We start from the raw sequence: 21858 nt of genomic DNA, 5'->3' as shown, positions 1-21858 counted from the left end.
GGTCCGGATCCACCCCCACTTCTACTCCCAGAGCGGGACCAAGACGATTGGAGATAGACACAAAATGTTGGAGTAACTCAGCGGGACCGGCAGCATCTCTGGAGAGAAGCAATGGGTGACGTTTCGGGTCAAGACCCTTCTTTCAGACTCAAGAAGCGTCTTGACACGAAACTTCACCCATTCCTTCTCTCCAGATGCTGCCGGTCCCACTGAGTTACTCCTGCATTTTGTGTCCATCTTCAAATGACGTCACGCGTTCCAGACGGCTGTGCGAGCGAATGAAGTCGCACGCGACCTTCGCAGAACTGTCGCACCTCAACGCGACGATGAGGTCGCGTAATTAGCGTGCCAAGGACACGCAAGTGGGACAGGGGCTTAACTCTCTTGAATATATCCAGTGAATCGGCCTCCATTGGCTCCTGTGGCAGAGAATTCCACAGGTGCACAACTGTGTGAAAAAATGTTTCCTCATCTCAATCCTAACTGGCCTTCCCCTTATTCTTAAATTATGATCCCTGGTTCTAGACTCCTCCAACATCGGGAACATTTTTCCTACATCTAGCCTGTCCAATCCCTTAAGAATTTTATGTTTCTATAAGATATCATCTCATCCTTCTAAATTCCAGTGAATACAAGCTCAGTCTTGGCCGGCTGAAGGGCCTGTTTCTACGCTGTATCTCTAGACTAAACTAAAAATGAAACATTTTGAACATTACAAGTGCTTGATTATTAGTAGAGTCACACATACAGCAATTATTTTTTTTTCTGTTAGTATGGAAATAAATGTTATTTAACCTCTGTAGTTTCCTTCAGCTTGCCATGGCTTAGTTGGCACATTTTTATGCACAGTGGGAACAGAAACCTTGTGAATTTAAACACAGTGGGAGCAGACACTTCGTGAATTTAACGATAATGTGGCAGCAGTTTGGAAGTGAAGGGGTGGAGTGTATGAGTGCATCAGGAAAAAAAAAGTAATTGTAGAGAAAAGTGAATAATAAGATTAAAAACTCTTCATTCGAATTTACACAACATTTATTATACAATAGAGTAGTTGACAGCACAATTATAAATACAGAAATAAATGAGAGTGATTAATATTAATTATAGAAATTCCAAATAGACTAAGGCCACGCAAAAAATTGTAAGGGTAAGAAGTCACTAATGGGTGTATAAAATTATGAGAAGTATAAATAGGTTAGTCAATTTTTTTTCTCCTGGGTCAAAATGTAAAAAACGAGAGCATGGCTTTCATGTGAGAAGGGCTAATTTTAAACGAGATGTGCAGGGCAATTTTTTTTAATATACACACACGCAGGGTGCCTGGAACACATTGCCATGAGTGGTAATGGAGGCAGATATGATAATGATATTTAAGAGGCTTTTAGATAGGTACATGGATATATATATTTTTTGTAGTCGGCAGGGCAGTACTCTGCATATCGCCAACTTGGACAATTTTACATTGTTATCAAGCCAATTAATCAAGCCATTTAACCTACAAACCTGTACGTCTTTGGAGTGTGGGAGGAAACCGAAGCTCTCGGAGAAAATCCACACAGATCACGGGGAGAACGTACAAACTCCATACAGACAGCACCAGTAGTCGGAATCGAACCCAGGCCTCTGGCGCTGCATTTTACTGTAAGGCAGCAACTCTACCGCTGTGCCACTGTGATAGGCAGGGAATGGAGGGATAAGGATCACATGCAGGCAGAAGAGATTAGTTTAACTTGGCATCATGTTCAGCACAGACTTTGTACAGCACTGGAAGGGGGGGGGGGGGGATTTATAAAGAGTTTAATGCATTAATCAAGGACAATTTGAATTATCATGTAGATTGGACAAATCAAATTACCAAGGATAGCCGCGATGATTAATTTATCACGTGTATTCTGGATAGTCTTTAATGCAATGCACTGATGAACCAAACAAGGAGCAGGCTATTTTAGGTCTAGTATTGTGTAATGAGAGAGATTAATTAACAATCTGCAGTAAAAGATCCCCCATGAAAAAGTGATCATTGTACTATAGAAATTCAAATTTAATTTGATAAGATACTTTGGTCTAAAACTGGTGCCATAAATTTAAATAAAGAGGTATGGATGCACCGCAATAAATAAGGTCATTAAAATTGGTAAAAATGCATGATGACAATCAAAAGAAAATGGGAGGAATCACACTATGTAGTTGGAATATAAGGGGTATTAATGAACCTATTAAAAGGGGCAAGATACTAGCTCAGTTGAAATCATACAACACGGACATTTCGTTTCTACAAGAAACGCATCTTAAACATCAAGATCAGACGAGACTGAGGGCGAACTGGATAGGCCAAACATTTCACTCTTCATTCACTTCCAAATCTAGAGGTACTGCAATCATTATTCGTAAAGGAATTCCATTTAAATCAAATAATATTATATCAGATAAGGAAGGGAGATACCTTATAGTATCAGGAGAGATTAATACTACGCCAATTACGTTGGTAAACATATATGCGCCCAATTTTGATAACCCTCAATTTTTCAACAAAATTCTGAATATAATTGCAGAATTTAATTATCAAAATGTTATAATTGGAGGAGACTTTAACTGTGTTTTAGACCCTTATCTAGATAAATCGATGCAAAAACAAAAAGGTAATATGAAATCTAAAACCAGTGAACTCTTACATACATATATGAAAAACACAAATATAGCAGACGTTTGGAGGATTGCAAACCCGACGGGAAGGGATTATTCGTTTTACTCAACGGTACACAAAACATACTCACGTATAGACTATTTCCTAGTGGATACAAAATTAATTCCGCATACTATGAACCCTAAATAACACATTAATGCGATCTCAGACCACTCTCCGTTAACTTTTGTTTTAAAATTAGAAGGAATGTCTATGAATAAATCGTTCTGGAGGTTTAACTCGCAAATTTTAAAAGACCCACAAGGGAGTATATATCTAAAAAAACAGATGGACCTATTTTTTGAGATAAATGATACACCAGATATATCCCCCACGCTATTATGGGAATCCTTCAAAGCATTTATTAGAGGAGTCATTATTTCATTTCAAGCTTTTCAAAATAAAAAGAATAAGAATGAACAAAGACATTTAGAAGAACAAATAAAACAATTAGATACAGATAATGCTAAAGATCCAACTATGGATAAACATAATAAAATTCTACTATTGAAATTCAAGCTAAATAAATTATTGTCAGAGAAAGTTATAACACTATTTCAAATTACAAAACAAGAACACTTTGAATTCGGGGACAAACCCCACAAACTTCTAGCATGCCAATTGAAACAAAGGGGAAAAGAGAATGCAATACTAAAGATTAAATCAGATAGAGGGGAATTATTAACACTACCCAAGGATATCAATAAAAGATTTGCTCAATTTTACCAGAATCTATACACATCTAAAACGTCAATAGACAATAATAAAGTTTCAGAATTTCTGGAAAATTGTAACCTCCCACAATTAGAATTGAGGGAACAAGAGGAACTGGGAGCACAAATTACTTCTAAGGAGATAGAAGACACAATAAACACACTAAAGAACGGAAAAACACCAGGACCAGACGGATTCAGTAATGAATTTTATAAAGCCTTTTACGACATAGTTACCCCACGATTACAGAAAATGTATACATATGCTTTTAAAGAGCAAAGCTTACCTGAAACATTAGCAGAATCAACGATCACATTAATACTTTAAAAAGATAAAAATATAGAGGAACCAGGATCATATAGAGCTATTGCTTTGTTAAATACGGATCAAAAGGACTTCCGGTGGCGCTATGGAGTAGGAGAGACTCGCGCCAGCTAGCTCCGTGAAAAATCCGAAAAAACGGGAGGAAAAGTCAGCTCCTACCTGCAGAACCCGGGACCGATTGTTTTGAACTAAGCCCGTGACGTCATCAGGCGCGCGACACCGGCAGTATGTCGACTCAACATACTCCCCCCCACAAGGCAAAAAACGGCAAGACTAAAGAGGTAGGCCCAACTGAAGCCTCGGCCTCAGGTTTAACAGCATCCCGAGAAGACATCTCAAAGAAGAAGAAAAAGACTGAGATGGAAGAATTAAAAACGTTCCTTAAGGAGGAACTTAAAAATCTTAGACAGGACTTTAAAGAGGATCTAGCATCTTTTAAAAAAGAAATGAAAGACCAAATTAAAGAAGAAGTTACAGAGATGGTACACGAAGTCCTTGAAGACTGGAAATTAGATATGGAAAGAGATATGACCCAAAATGTTGAAGAAGTAAATGAAAAACTGAATAAGATGGAATCCAGATTTGATTCTAAACTTGAACCTATTCTCCTGACATTAGACCAACACTACAAGATTGTAAAAGAACTTGAGGAACTTGCTGAGACAAGCACCGCAACTACAAAAAAACTCATCACTGAGAACCAACGCCTATCAAAGTTATTGTATCAAATAACTGAAAAATGTACAGACTTGGAGGGACGACAGAGGCGTCAGAATTTAAGAATCGTGGGCATCCAGGAAGGCAGAGAGGGGACTCGTGACCCCCGTGAATTTGCTGCAGAAGTACTGAAAACAATTTTGAACCTGGATCAGGCGCCATTACTTGCCCGAGCGCACAGAGTGGGTCGCCCAAAGGTGGGCGACCGACCAAGAATAATGATAGTAAAGGTCCAATATGACCATGTATTGGATGACATGATGAGGAAAATTGGTAAAAGCAGAAATCTTGTATATGAAGGAGACAAGATTAGCGTATTCAGAGATTACCCCGTGGAAGTTGCTAAGAAAAGAGCGTTGTTCACAGAAACAAGAAGAATACTGAAGAATATAAAGAATCTGAGATATGGACTGTTATACCCCGCAACACTGAGAGTCAGTTACGAGAAGAAGGAATACTTCTTCATCAAGCACACGGAAGCATTTGAATTTGCCAAGAACGTCGAGGACAAGATCGAAGATTGAAAAATATTCAACTCTTAACACCTATCTCGCAGAGAAGATATGGAACTCTAAACTTTAAACTATTATATTTAAGAGTTGCCTAAAATTCGCAATAAGAATTGGGTATATTTCCTACAACGGATATATATAAAACTAACATTCTAGTACTAACCTCTAACCTCTAACAACTATTAATAATCAAGAATATTAACTAACACTAACTAATGATAACAAGATTATTTAGATTATTTAAGAATTAATTAAAAGTATGAAATATAAGTAAAGTATGATTCAGGTATTTTATAATGAGAAATGTCTGATGGCCCTTGCCCTGATGTTTTCGTTTTTGATTATTCTTTGATAAATGTTTAGATTATACAAAACTAATATCTCAATTTGAGACTATTAATTATACCATTAATGGAATATAATCAATATTTCTTTCCCCCCCACAAATTGTATGCATCGAATTGGAAACTTTCCTTTTAAGGAAAGCACGGAGCTAGTATTTTTATAAACCAAAAGCTACGGAAGTCCATAGATGCTTAGCCACATTAGGGTGGCTATCACTAACTGCACTAATTGTAGTTGTAGTTGCTTTTCTTTCTTACTTTCCACACTTTACTAACCCTATTAGCTATCACCTTTTTTATCTTATATCACATTATATTTTGTATATGGAATGGAATTGCATATTTTATTTAAGGAGATACGTTCGGATGGAAAACAGACGTGACCTAAAATTCATCTACCTGAAGTTCAAGTATAAGGTAGGGCTGAGTGTGCTGAATCATCTGCTCTACCACTTAATCACAAGATGCAAGACATGAATATAAAAATTGGGGGTGAGGGAATTAAATTCTGTAGTTGGAATGTTAAGGGAATTAATGAACCTATCAAGAGAGGCAAAGTGTTAGCACATTTAAAATCATTGAAAACAGATATAATATTTCTCCAGGAGACACATCTTAAAAAGGAAGCACAACATAGACTGAAAGCAAAATGGATTGCTAAAGCGTACCATTCTTCATTCTCACATAAATCAAGAGGTGTGGCAATATTAATTCGTAAAGGTATACCCTTTAAACATATATCAGCGATAGAAGACATTGAAGGCAGATATATTATAATAATAGGGGAGTTATACTTAAAAAAGGTGACTCTCCTCAATGTGTATGGACCAAATTTTGATAGCCCTCTGTTTTTTAAGAGAATTCTTAACAATATCCCGGAAGGTACACAACAAAACTTAATAATTGGTGGAGATTTAAATTGTACATTGGATGCTTGTTTGGACAGATCATCAACTCAAAGAAAACTAAAATCTCGATCAAGTGAATTTTTAAATTCATACATTAATACCACTAATATTAAGGACGTCTGGAGAATTGAAAATCCATCGGGCCGAGAATATTCATTTTACTCACCAGTACATAAAACTTACTCAAGGATAGACTATTTTTTGGTAGATTCAAAACTTATCCCATTCACCTATAACTCACAATATCACAACATCATAATCTCAGACCATGCCCCATTAACATTTATGATCAAAGTAAACGGAATGGCAGAGACACAGTCACAATGGAGATTTAATCCCCAAATCTTAAAAGATAAGTCATGTAATGAATATCTAGTAAAACAGATTAAAATGTTTTTTGAGGCTAACGATAGCCCTGAAATCTCTGCCTCGCTTCTTTGGGAAACATTTAAAGCATTTGTACGAGGAGCATTAATTTCTTCCCAATCATTTTTTAATAAAGAGAATAGGGCCAAACAAAAGAAACTGGAAATGGAAATAAAGCAATTAGACACAGAAAATGCAGCAGCACCATCCACGATAAAACACAATAAAATTGCAGTATTGAAATATAAATTAAACAAGATTTATTCAGACCAAGTTATAAAACTTTATCAACATACAAAACAATTAAATTTTGAATTTGGTGACAAACCACAAAAACTATTAGCGCGTCAACTTCGCAAATTGGACGGGGAAAAAACAATATACAAAATTAGAACAGACAAGGGAGAAACATTAACATTGCCTAAAGATATTAATGATAGATTTCTACAATACTATCAAAAATTGTATTCATCTAAAATAACAGAACAATCAACGGGAATGGAAACATTTTTACAGAATTGTAAGTTTACGGGTCTAGATCAGAAAGAGAGAGAATTGCTAGGGGCTGAAATTACGATAAAAGACATTGAAGAATCAATAAAGTCCTTAAAAAATGGAAAGTCGGCAGGACCCGATGGACTAAATTCGGAATTTTATAAAAAATTTTATGACTTGCTTTCCCCACGCCTACAGACAATGTACAAATATGCTTATACTCAACAGAAACTCCCAGAAACTCTAAATGAATCAACAATCATACTTATACCAAAAACGGACAAGGATCTTGAAGACCCAGGTTCATACAGAGCTATAGCCCTCTTAAATACTGATCAGAAAATATTAACTAAGATTCTATCTAATAGATTGAGCTTAGTGATCAGTAAATTAATACATCCTGACCAAACAGGGTTTATCCCCAAACGGTATTCATTTTTTAATCTGAGAAGATTATTTAATATTATATACTCCAATAGAATCCCCAACGCAGAGCTAGCAATTATCTCGTTAGATGCTGAAAAAGCATTTGACCAGGTAGAATGGCCATATTTATTTTCGGTGATGGAAAAATTTCAACTAGGAGAGAAGTACTGTACATGGGTTAAATTGTTATATTCTAACCCAACAGCTAGAATATTAACAAACAAAATGTTATCAACTAAATTTAATCTCTCTAGAGGCTGTAGACAAGGATGTTCACTATCCCCACTATTATTTGCTCTTGCAATTGAACCCCTAGCAGAAAGCGTTAGAAACCATCCAGGAATATTTGGATACAATACTAGAGACACAAGGAATAAAATCTCCTTATATGCAGATGATATACTAATATATATTACAAAATTAGAAACTAGTATTCCAAACCTATTAAATCTAATAACTCAATTTGGTCAGTTTTCGGGATATAGAATCAATTGGAATAAAAGCGAAATCATGCCAATAACAAAATTTAATTTACATACAATACAACAATCCCCTTTTAAAATAGTTAAAGATAAATTTAAATACTTAGGAATCTGGGTAACTAAGACATATACCTCTTTATTTAAACTAAATTTCCCACCCTTACTGAATAAACTACATAAGAATATTCAATACTGGAAAACACTCCCCATTTCAATGCTTGGGAGAATTAATGCTATAAAAATGATTTTTTTACCGCAACTACTGTACCTACTTCAATTAATTCCGATATATATCCCAAAAACTTTTTTCAAAAAAGTCGACTCCATTGTTACAAGTTTTGTCTGGGATTATAAGAATCATAGAATAAGTAAAAAACACTTATGTAAATCAAAGATAAATGGAGGTCTGGCTTTGCCAAATTTCTTATTTTATTTTTGGGCAGTCCATATTAAAAACATGAATTTTTGGCTGGAAGAAATGGACCAACAACCAGATTGGCTAATGATGGAAAAGGAAGACTGTCTACCTTTTGAAATTGGACCGATCATATTTGCCCCCACAAAACAGCACAAAAAAACCTATAAAGAAAACCCCATAATACATAGTGGAATACGAATTTGGAAACAAATAAAAAAAGATTTAAAATTGAATAATATACCACTCTGCCTTCCCATTGTAAATAATCCTTTGTTCAAATCATCCTTTATGGACAAAGGTTTCACACAATGGAAAAATCATGGAATCAAAAATATAGGACATCTTTATGGGAAAGGTACTTTTCTTTCATTTCAAGAGTTACAACTGAATTATGGACTGCACTCAAATAATTTTTTCAGATATCTACAAATTAGAGATTATGTTAAATCTAATACACAAGTTTACAAGAATAGGGAATCAGAAATTCTTGATGAGTGTCTGAACAAGCATCCTAATACTGAAAAACTAATAGCTTATATTTATAACACCCTACTAAATAACGAGGTACCACCGACCGAACTACATAGATACAAATGGGAAATTGAAATAGGTCATCCTATCACGAAAGATATGTGGGACGAAAGTTTACAACAAATACATCAATGTTCATTAAATGCCAGACATATTTTAATACAATTCAAGGTCTTACATAGACTACACTTCTCTAAAATAAAACTAAATAGAATCTTCCCACAAATCTCTCCTATTTGTGATAAATGTCTACATTTAGAGGCTAATTTAACACATACTTTTGCAAACTGTATAAAACTTAAACATTTCTGGACAGATATTTTTGAAATAACTTCAAAAGTTATTAATACAAAACTGGACCCAGACACAAAATTAATAATACTTGGAATATCAGAACAAAGCTTAACACTCACAACAAACCAAAGAAACTTCCTCAATTACAGTATAATAACCGGAAAAAAATTAATATTAAAATTTTGGAAAGGCCCTACAACCCCCACAATCAAAATGTGGATTACGGAAATGTCGGAGACCCTATACTTAGAAAGAATTAGACTTGTCTTAATGGACAAACAAGATCTTTTCCATAAAATTTGGGCTCCATTCATTAACTATCTGAAGGGATAGACTGGCACAGCACGAGGACCCAGCTGAAACTTGAACCCAGGAACAGATGAAAAACTATACTCTATACTTTATAACCTACGAACCTATCTCCATTGATGTATCACAGGTAACCCATTCCACCTTCCTTGTTTTTCTGTTGTGTTTTTTTTTGTTTTTTTTTTGCTTCCTCTTTTATTTGTAACTTTCTACCCTCTCTTTTTCTCGCTTTCTATAAAAAATAAAAATACTAGAAGCAGAAGTAATTGATAATGGAAAATTTTAATAATGTATGACTGATGTATATGAAAAGTTTTTTTTTCTACTATAATATGTAATTACATTGTATAATATGTCTACTTCTAATAAATAAATAATAAAAAAAAAAAAATAAAAAAAAAAAAAAAAAATACGGATCAAAAAATAATAGCGAAAACACTAGCCAGAAGACTAAGCAGGTATGTTAGTAGACTAATAAATGAGGATCAAACAGGATTTATACCTAAGAGATACTCATTCAATAATTTGAGACGCTTGCTTAACATAATGCACTCACATAAATCTCATGACCAAGAGTTATCTATCATCTCACTGGACGCAGAAAAAGCGTTTGATCAAGTAGATGGGATTATATGATTAAAGTATTGCAAAAATTCCAATTGGGAGAGAACTTCATCGCATGGATAAAACTATTATATAACAAACCTACGGCTAGAATACTAACTAATAATATACTATCCTCGAAATTTGAACTATCAAGGGGCAGTAGACAAGGATGTTCACTATCACCGCTGTTATTTGCTCTGGTAATTGAACCCCTTGCTGAAAAAATAAGAACACACCCGGATATTTATGGTTATAATACAAAATATTCAAATAACAAAATATCCTTATACGCCGATGATGTACTATTGTACATCACAAAACCACAAATTAGTATACCAAACATATTAAATTTAATTGAGGACTTTGGATCCTTCTCAGGATATAGAATAAATTGGAACAAAAGTGAAATTATGTCGATAAAACCAAAAGACTTAACACACCTCCGGAAATTCCCCTTTAAAATAGCCACAGAAAAATTCAAATATTTGGGAATTGAAATTACTAGAAACTACCATGATATGTTTAAAGCCAATTATAATCCCTTACTTAAGAAATTAAATAATTTGATTAAATTCTGGAAAACACTTCCGATGTCCCTAATAGGCAGAATAAACGCTATAAAAATGATCTTTTCACCACAAATCCTATACCTATTTCAATCAATACCTATATATCTCCCAAAAAAGTTTTTCAAAAATTGGACTCAGACATTACAAATTTTATATGGGATTATAAATCCCATAGAATACAAAGAGCACACCTTAATAAACGAAAAGAGTTGGGGGGTCTAGCGCTCCCTAATTTTATGTATTATAATTGGGCAGTAAATATTAAAAATATGATTCACCTGCTGGACAATTCTGCCCAGCAGGTGGACTGGATTGTAATGGAAAGAGAGGACTGCTCTCCGTGTAATATAGGAGCGACTCTCCTCTCACCAATACATTTGAATAACAAAAATTATAATAAAAATCCAATTATACATAGCACAATTAGAACATGGAAACAAATAAAACAGAACCTAAAATTAAGAAACCTATCTCTTTTAATACCAATAGTTAATAATCCATCGTTTAAACCATCAATTATAGACAAATCATTTATACAATGGGAAAGAATGGGAATCAAAACGCTCGAAGATCTGTATGAATTGGGAAAATTACTATCATTTCAACAACTACAACTGAAATATAATTTGAAAAATAATCAATATTTTAAATATCTTCAAATTCGTGATTATCTGAAAAAATATACAAAAGACTATCATAATATGCCTACCGACTCACTGGATGAAGCAATGAAGACAAAGGCGGAATCAGCTAATCTAATATCGTACCTATATAACATCATCTTAAACATAGAAATACCCACAACTGATGGAATTAGAAGAGACTGGGAACAAGAATTAGCTATAAAAATTTCAAAAGAGAGCTGGGATAATCACTTACTACAGGTGCATAAATGTTCGATCAACGTACGACATACTCTCATCCAATTCAAAACATTACATAGACTATATTATTCAAAAACTAAAATAAATAAACTCTTCCCTAATGTCTCACCCATTTGTGATAAATGTCTGTGTCAAGAAGCTACCATAGCGCATTCTTTCGTTTTTTGTACAAAAATCCAAAAATTCTGGTATGAAATATTTGATATCTTTACAAAATTAATCAAAATAAAACTGGTACCAAAACCAGAATGGATCATTTTTGGAATATCGGAACGTAACTAAACGTGTTTCAGAAGAATTTACTCAATTTACTCAATTACGGGCTATTAATGGGAAAAAAGCTCATACTTAAATTCTGGAAAAATGCGCCCACACCAACAATAAAAATGTGGATATCAAATATGTTTGAAACACTACATCTGGAAGAGATGAGATTCCTCTTAGCAGGCAAAGCAGACCAATTCCAAAAGACGTGGTGTACGTTTTTGGAACTATTACAAGCATGAGGCGCAATAGTAATTAAAAAACAAACAAATAAATAAATAAATAAATGGTACCAGGATCTGGCAACGGGGGGTAAAACAACAAAAACAGACTTGGTTGGTAGTCCCCTTTCTGCGGAGTTTAATGTTATAATAGAGCGATTGTTTCTCCTTTCTTTTTCCTTCTTTTCTAGGGTCTACTTTCTTTCTTTACTTCCTTCTCTAACTTCTTTTCTAAGGGGCTTTCTTTTCTCAACACTCTCTTGCACCTTCACGACTCTTGCGCACTTTCCTTACTTCCTTTACTTCTATCTTTTTCTTAAAGCTCAAAAAATGAAGCGGTACAAAAAATGTATTAAGACATATGTGTTGTGTATTATTGTAACTTACCGTACTTCTAATAAAAATAATTTTTAAAAAAATAAAAATTTAAATAAAGAAAACTGCAATGGTTAATAGACACAGGCACACTGGGGAAAATATGTTAATGGGCCAGCAGTGGTATATTTTAGTAAGGAAGAAAATTCTATGATAAGTAAGCTCTAAGTACAGCTAATTTAAGAAGTTAAGTATAATAACATATTGAAAGAAAATCTATCCTGTCGTGGGAGTCAATGGTAGGCCAGAGGATTGGAAAGATTTTTAAGTCCAGCAAAGGATCAAGAAACATAATTATAAAAAAGGGAGAAGACAGAATATAAGAGCAATTAGCAAACAACAAAAAAACAAGGACTAAGAGTTTCCACAGAGATATAAAACGCAAGAAAGAAGTTGAAGTAAATGTTGGTTCTCTATAGGATGAGACACAAAATAGAAAAATAAGGGCGGCGCAGTGTGGCAGCAGTATAGTTGCTGCCACAGCCCCAGAGTCCTGGGTTTGATCCTGGCTACGATGCTGTCTGTACGATGTTTGTACATTCACTGTGGGACCGTGTGGGTTTTCTCCGGGTGCTCCAGTTTCCTTCACAGATGTACACATCTGTAGGTTAAAATGCCCCTAGTGTGCAGGATAGTACTAGTGTAGGGGGTGATCACTGACACGGTGGGGTAAAGGGCCTGTGTCCGCGCTGTATCATAGAGTAAAGTAACAGTAAAGAGAGAGATTCAATATTCTTATTTTGTATAGGTCTTCATTACAGAAACATCCTAGTAATAGGTAATCAACGTGTTATAGGGAGTGGAAACTTAAACCAATCTCTATCGCCAGGAAAAATATGCCAGGCAAACTAATGAGAATAAAGGCTGACAGGTGCCCTGGATCTGCTGGCTTGTATCCTGGGCTCTTAAAGGAAGTGTCCACAGAAATAATGGTTGTATTCAGTGTAATCTACCACAATTCCCCTGATTCTAGAATTGGAAAACCTATAATGGGTGCAATGAAGATTCAACAGATTGGTTCTGAGGATGGGTTCAGCAGTCAGGGTATACAGTAGAATACATGCAAAATCCTGATCGGGCTTGATAGGATAAATGTATAGACTGCATTTCTGCTGCCTGCGGTATCTAGGGTCACAGTCTCAAAGTAAATGTTTGTCTTACAGCACTGAGATGAGAAGTTTCTGAATTCTGAATCTTCTGAATTCGTTACTCAAAAGCAAGGCTTTGACTTTGCTAAGTATATTCAAAATAGAGATGAATAGATTTCAGGGTGTTAAAGGGATCAGGGATGTGTGGTTAGGCAAGGAAAGTTACACTGAGGCAAAAGATCAGCTGTGAATGGCAGAGGAAACATAAGTGGCTGAATAGCCTCTGACTGCTTCCATTTATGTTCTACCCGCATGGTGTACAAGAAGATGGAAACACTCCTAATATCTGACCACATGGCCAACACCACCTGTTTGAGATGCAAACACCATCAATGTCCATGAGTGCACAAACGTTAGAAAGGTTTCCAAAAGTGAAGTAAGTGGATCAATGCAGGAGATAGACACAAAAAGCTGGAGTAACTCAGCGGGACAGGCAGCATCTCTGGAGAGAAGGAAGGGGTGATGTTTCTGGTCGGGACCCTTCTTCGAGACAGACGAAAACGTATATTTTAAGGTGAAAAAAAAAGACACAATATATCAAGCAATTGTGATTAAACAATATTCTGTACCACAGGCAATTCTCTTAGTCACAGAGACACAGAGACATAAAGTCACAGAGACATACAGGATGGAAAAGTATTCAGATCACCAAATCCATGTCAACAATCAACCATTCATTTACGCCAATCCTACAATAAACACATTTTAAATTCTCTCTACATCCGCTTCAATTCCCACCAGATTCTACAATTCACCAACGTACGAGGGACAATTTATATGGCCAATTAATCTACCAGTATACACATTTTGGGAAGCCCCTCCCAATCCACCCACCCCCACGACGAGAGGAAGATGGTCCACCAGATTGACACCGATTTGCAGCCGAGCGTGGCCAATGAGATAAGGGGCAGGAAAGCTGCGCTTTTATTTATTTATTTATTGCCAGAGCTAGTGTCGAGTCATTGGCTTAAAACACTATTAATCTGAAATGGAGGGCAAGGAAATTTACTGAAGGGTTGTTTAGAGACTACAGTGCATTGTGACAGCATATGTAAGAAAGGCCTATGACAGTGTCAAAAGTATTATACACCTTGCAGGGCTCTCACTTAATTTTCTTTCTCTGTTGTCAGCCGGGCAACTTTGGCAGCTTTTTAAGTTGCCAATTGACAGTTTAGGTGGTCATTTAAGACGACTTGCACGACGCGTGCAATAATGTGCTCGGACGAAGTGTGTAGTTACCAGTCGGAATTATGCTCAATGAAGCATTCACATATTATTTCTGCTTCAAATAAAGTCACAAACTAAACATATTCACCAATCAAGACATGATATACACCACAATGACATGCAGCAATATTATAATACAGTATCTCAACTATTTTTACACATTGCAATTAATGCAATTTCTATTATTTCTTTCCACTTCCAAACAAAAATGTGGTTGGATTATTCAGCATATGATCAACCTCGGTGAGACCAAGCTCAGGCTTGGCAATCGCTTCGCACAACACCTCCACTCAGTTCGCAATAATCAACCTGATCTCCCAGTGGCTCAGCACTTCAACTCTCCCTCCCAGTCCGAATCCGACCTTTCTGTCCTGGGCCTCTTCCATGGCCAGAGTGAGGCCCACCGTAAATTGGAGGAGGAGCACGTCATATTTTGCTTGGGCAGTTTACACCCCAGCGGTATGAACATTGACTTCTTCAATTTCAGGTAATCCCTGCTTTCTCCTCCCCTTCCCAGCTCTCCCTCAGCCCACTGTCTCCGCCTCTTCCTTTCTTCTTCCCGTCCCCCCCACCCTCACATCAGTCTGAAGAAGGGTCTCGACCCGAAACGTCACCTATTTCCTTCGCTCCATAGATGCTGCCTCACCCGCTGAGTTTCTCCAGCATTTTTGTCTACCCATTCACACAAGTTCTGTTATCCCACTTTCCTCACACACTCCCTACACATTAGGGGCAATTTTATAGAGACTAGTTAACCTACAAAGCCAATGCGTCTTTGGGATGTGGGAGGAAACCCACATGCTTGCAGGGAGAATGTGCAAATTCAACACAGACAGTGCCCGAGGACAGGATCGAACACAGATCTCTGGTGTGTGAGGCAGCAAGTCTACCAGCTGTGCCACTATATTTTGTTTTCCAACACAAAAACAATTATACGTTGATAACTTTGGTTACTAAAAAAATGAAAATATCAATTTTCAGTTTTAAATCTCCAAGTGACTCTATGTCCCCCTTTACAGCTACTGTATGTTTTAATTAAGTTCAAGACTATGGGGCAGTACATTGGCCATAAAGTTGCTGCCTAAAAGTGCCAGAGACCCGGAATTGATCCTGAATATGGGTGCTGTCTGTATGGAGTTTGCTCCTTTTCCCTTTGATGACATGGGTTTTCTCCGGGTGCTCTTGTTTCCTTCCACATTCCAAAGGCGTGCAGGAACCTATTTCAGACCCAACCCAAAACATAATATTTTCTTTTTGTCCAGAGATTCTGTCTGACCTGTTGAGTTACTCCAGCTTTTTGTGTCTATCTTCAGTTTAAACCAGCATCTGCAGTTACTTCCTACACACACAATACTATACGATAGAACTTTATTAATCCCAGGAGGGAAATTGTGTGTGTGTGTGTGTGTGTGTGTGTGTGTGTGTGTGTGTGTGTGTGTGTGTGTGTGTGTGTGTGTGTGTGTGTGTGTGTGTGTGTGTGTGTGGGTATATATATATACACACACACACACACACACACACACATACACCGTTTTGTTTTCTCGTTTATAACATTGTTTACATATTCTGTTGTGCTGCTGCAAGTAAGGATTTTATTGTTCTAACTGGGACGTGAGAGAGTTAAACACTCTTGCCTCTTGACTTACTCCGCTAATGTGTGGGATAGAACTAGTGTACGGGTGATCGATGGTCGGCGTGGACTTGGTGGGCCTAAGGGCCTGTTTCCATGCTGTATCTTTAAATTAAACTAAAAACACTAAAACCAGAGGGAGTCTAAAGAAGGGTCTCTGCCCGAAAAGTCACCCAATTTCTTCTATCCAGAGTTGCTGGCTGTTCCATGGAGTTCCCCGGCACAATTAAAGCATGGAATATTCTTCACCCTACCATAGTTACCCAACCAGACACAACTAAATTTAAGGTACCTCTTTTTTCCCCAAGAACCCTTTTTTGCTTAAGTCCAAGTCAAGAGTCAAGAGAGTTTTATTATCATGTGTCCCAGATAGGACAATGAAATTCTTGCTTGCTGCAGCACAACAGAATATGTAAACATAATACAGAACAGGAGATAAAAGTTAAGTGTGTTTATATACCATAGACCATATATATACACAATAAATAAACAGATAAAATGCAATAGGCTGTTATTGTTCAGCCCTCCACCACCTCCAGTTTAAATTCCTTTGAGAATATTTATGGAGGACCAGGAAACCAGAAGCAAATTACTCCAGGGAGTTACTCCAGATCCAGGGTCAGGGAGTGATTCTGCGTTGGTTTTCAGCGGTCGCGGTGAGGTGGCGACCGGACAGCAATGGTGGCCAGATCTCCCACAATTCAAAGCGAGGGAGAAAGTGCCCAGCGCTGACCAGTTGCCGTGGCAGTGCGCATGCGCAGGGCGACCGATGATGTGCTGGCCGTGGTTGTGCACATGTGCAGGGGGGAGGATGTGCTGGCCGTGGCAGGGCGCATGTACAAGGCGGCCTGCCGTGCCGGCGGATGAGGAGCGAGCGGAGACCCAGAGGCCCGGACACGGATACGGATGGCGGGCGGAGACGGAGAGTGGCAGAGAGAGAGAGATAGAGAGGGGGGCCCGCCCAGAGTTGTATGGCAGGTGTCCTGCCTTGGCCGGAGGCCCCCTAGATTTCGAGGCCCTAGACTTCAGCCTATGAAGCCTAGTGCTAAATCCAGCTCTGAGAGGCCCCCCTAGATGTCGAGGCCCTAAGTTTAAGCTTGTCAAGCTTATACGTAAATCCAGCCCTGGTTTTGACCAATATTTATAGGCAGGAGTGTTTTTATCTTCACCTCACTGATAATGCCAACATTTTTATTCATCCTTTGTAATTTCCCCTGAACTGAGTAGATGGTTCAGAGACTACCATGTTGCATTGTCTGAAGTTAAACAGCTAGACTGGGATGAAGGAACAGGACATTGGTAAACCAAGTGAATTTTACGACAATCGAGTGGTGTTATGTAGCTCTTTCTGCGACTTGCACTCTAAATAAAAAGGTCGGGCTTGTTTAATTGAATTTTAATTTTTCAGCTAATGTGGTGGAATCTAAATCAATGGTCCAGAATTGTGGCTACATGTTCTATAACCTAACCGCCACAATTTTCTACCTTTCACGTGTGCCAGTCCTCATGCAATGATTTTGAAAGTGACAAACATAAAGAACAGACAATCAAAGAGCCATAGGGTGATACAGTGTGGAAACAGAGGGAGAGGGGGGGGGGGGGAAGAAACAAAACGAAGAGCCGGCGTGCTTATAACTTTGTCAGTGCCATAGGTGACTGCTATCTGTATACAGCAAAGAATTTCACTGTGCCTAGTCACATGTGATAATAAAGTATTAATTCCTTTCCATCCTCCTGCACTCCAGGGGATAGAGTCCCAGCCTACTCAACCTCTCCCTATAGCTCAGTTCCAGTGTAATATTGCACTCCAATTGCAGTCTGATACGACAACAAAACCCTAAACAAAACAAAGATATCCAATAACATATTTGTTCCACCCTTGATCATTTAAAAAGGTTTAACAAAGCATTTGAAAAATGCCAAAGATGGATAAGGTCTAATAGTAACAAGGAACTGCAGATACCAAAGAAAGACACAAAGTGCTGGAGTAACTCAGCAGGTCAGGCAGCATCTCTGGAGAACATCTCTGGCCCACCAAGACCATGCCGAGCATTCATACTAGATTATCCCATTATCTCATCCACGTAATTAGAGACCAATTAACCTACAAACCCGCACATCTTAGGGATGTGGGTGGAAACTGGAGCACCCTGAGGAAACCCACATGGTCACAGGGAGAATGTGCAGACTCCACACGGACAGCACCCAGTCAGGATCAAACCTGGGTCTCTGGCACTGTGAGGCAGCAGTCCACTGGCTACGTCACCGTGTCGCCATATAATATTTTGAAAGAAATGGAATGAATACCATGCTAAAATCCCATATGGTGATTAGAAACCAATGTTGCAATTGCATGATGGTCCCACATTCAAAGATGTTAACCATTTACAAAATACAAGTTAACGCCTTTGCTAAAATAATGAACATTTATTGTTGCTACGATATAAGCTCAAAAATCTTGTCACATGGAGGGTGGTGTGTGTATGGAACGAGCTTCCGGAGGAGGGCGTTGAGGCAGGTAGTGTTGCATTTTTTAAGAAACATTTGGACAAGTACATGGATAGGACAGGTTTAGATTGACATGGGCCAAACGCATGCAGGTGGGACTAGTGTAAGTGGGGCATGTTGGTCAATATGGGCAAGTTGGGCCTAAGGGCCTATTTCCACACTGTATGACTCTGTGAATATGATCTCAAAAATATTGTGAATAAGATAAAGTTCTACACACGTGCAATGTTGTTATTACCCTCTCACCATCTTTAAATGACAACAGATGGCCACAGGTTTTGGTTGCCTGCTTCAGGCTTGAACCCTCTCTCAGTAACGTCTTGAAGTTGAGGAGACCCTTTGTCTCAACTCCAATGAATTTGCATGAAGAAACCACTACCTTCATTGTGTCCCTTCCTTGGGATAGCTTGATAAAAATGCAGAAACCATTTCCTTGCTGCACTTATTTTAGCAAATCAAACTCTTTAACTGGTTACTTGTCGGTTGACTGAATACTAAACTGTGGGACACTTACTCCAGAGCATATAATAGCAATTTTATCACTCCCCCATTTGTTATGTAGGACTGGCACAATCTGAGGTACATAATTTTAAATATATTTTTAAAAAGAAATCCAGCAAGATTGACCATGGCTTAAGCTTATAGATCACCCTAGAAGGGAGTCAATTTATTTATTTTTGGTTCTTGGTTCTTGGTTTCTTGGTCCTCCAAAATATTCCAAATGGAATTTAAACTGGAGGTGGTGAAGGGAGGGCTTGAGCCAGAAAGGGTTATTGGGAAGAAAGAGCTACTTTAAATTTAGTTGCATCTGGTTGGGTAACTATAGTAGGGTGGAGATTATTCCATGCTTTAATTGTGTGGGGGAAGAACGAATTGCTGTACACATCTGTCTTTGTAGCTGGGATCACAAATTGGATCGAATGCCCTCGTCTGCTCCTAATTGGTTTGGGTTTGGTGTAGGTCTTGTAATCTATGTCGAGCTGACCATTTAACATTTTGTAAAAACAGGTCAAATTTTTATCTTTACTTAAGATGTGATGTGGGTGCAGATTAGTTCCAACCTCCACCAAAACACCAATTATTATAAGTTTCTAAAAAGATGAATTCCTGAATCTAGAGTGAATCAAAATAATTTGCAATTCTAGTTATAAAAAAAACCCAGCCATCTGATTGGCAATCTCTCATCGCCCTCCTGACTCTCAGAAGCCCTTGTCTTTTTCTAAATGATCAACATAAATGTATCTAGTACACCTCTGAATTATCTACTGATTTTTTCTGGTATCCAAATGTATCTACTATATATACAGTCATGTATATCACCTTTTGGAGGTGTAAGTTAAATGAAGAACAACAGTGCTAAAAAGTATTCATGTCATTCCCCTGGAGTGCGATACAATCACTGAAACAATAAGGGCACCATGGCTCTTCAGGGTGAAATTGTGTTCCTTGGGCTGGTTCCCTCTGTGTTACATTTAATGTTTTGAATGAAGCAGAAAATTATGCATAAAATGAAAGAAATGGTCCATTGGAACCGAAAAATAATTCTCTGTGCACTTGGAGAATACTATGAGGAAAACAAGTTAAGGGTTTGTAATCACTAGATAGCGAGTAGATTTGTAATCTCTAGGGTGTAGATATGTCTTTCTTTCTCTGCGTACATTACTTGCGATGCACAGTGGCACGCATGTCAAATTCAATACCAAAACATTCCACTAATAAAAAAATCAATCCTGAATATAGCCACAATAGCCAGAACAAACCCAGAAGAAAAGATAAGTAAGTGCACAGGTGCAAGAATTATTCTACAGATGGAATTGCTACTCAACTATGAAATATCTTGAAATAAATATTAAGCTTGTTCCAAGTCACTAAAATAAACCTCCCCAGTTTGTAGCATTTCACCCAAGTAAAAAGCTTATCTGAGTTAGAGAAGCAAAGGTAAGTGGTTGCATCAAATAAATATATACTATATCTGTGATGCAGAATGTGATCGTGTAGAATACAAATTCATAAAACTGTCGCAATAGGTGGGGTGTATGGAGGATGGGGGAGTTACCTCTCCTCCACTGTGATGACATGCATAAGCTCCAATATAGCATTTCACTGAATTTAAAAAGCTTGCAACACTTAAAACATAATGGGATTCTTAAATTTGGCATAATCACGTGGGTCTCGACCTGAAACGTCACCTCTTCCTTTCTCCAGTGAAGCTGTCTGACGCACTGAGTCGCTCCAGCATTTGGTGTCTATCTTCAGTTTAAACCAGCATCTGCACTTCCTTCCTACACACACATATTAACATAGTGGTTACATGACATTACTGAACTGACATCCAGGAGACCGGACCTTTGCTCTGGAGAGGAGTTCAAATCCCATAATGGCAGCAGGGGAAATTAAATTGAGTCAAGGAAATTCAGAATTACATAGAAACATAGAAATTAGGTGCAGGAGTAGGCCATTCGGCCTGCACCGCCATTCAATATGATCATGGCTGATCATCCAACTCAGTATCCTGTACCTGCCTTCTCTCCATACCCTCTGATCCCCTTAGCCACAAGGGCCACATCTAACTCCCTCTTAAATATAGCCAATGAACTGGCCTCGACTACCCTCTGTGGCAGAGAGTTCCAGAGATTCACCATTCTCTGTGTGAAAAAAGTTCTTCTCATCTCGGTTTTAAAGGATTTCCCCCTTATCCTTAAGCTGTGACCCCTTGTCCTGGACTTCCCCAACATCGGGAACAATCTTCCTGCATCTAGCCTGTCCAACCCCTTAAGAATTTTGTAAGTTTCTATAAGATCCCCTCTCAATCTCCTAAATTCTAGAGAGTATAAACCAAGTCTATCCAGTCTTTCTTCATAAGACAGTCCTGACATCCCAGGAATCAGTCTGGTGAACCTTCT

At 37.7% G+C, this 21858-nt stretch overlaps 1 long non-coding RNA gene across 1 annotated transcript; it reads right to left on the bottom strand.

The window, feature by feature from the left end:
- Positions 1 to 205: 205 nt before the first annotated feature.
- LOC116977111 lies at positions 206 to 21576 on the bottom strand. Its single transcript, XR_004413120.1, has 3 exons — positions 21565 to 21576; positions 17940 to 17950; positions 206 to 381 (listed from the first exon to the last, which is right to left on the bottom strand). It is a non-coding gene; the product is annotated as an uncharacterized LOC116977111 (long non-coding RNA).
- Between the last annotated feature and the right edge of the window lie 282 nt (positions 21577 to 21858).

Source organism: Amblyraja radiata, chromosome 9 (assembly GCF_010909765.2).
Source record: "Amblyraja radiata isolate CabotCenter1 chromosome 9, sAmbRad1.1.pri, whole genome shotgun sequence".
In the NCBI taxonomy this organism is placed as follows: Eukaryota; Metazoa; Chordata; class Chondrichthyes; order Rajiformes; family Rajidae; genus Amblyraja; species Amblyraja radiata.
The sequence above is the reverse complement of the archived record's forward strand: the minus strand, read 5'-3'. Positions and strand labels throughout refer to the sequence as shown.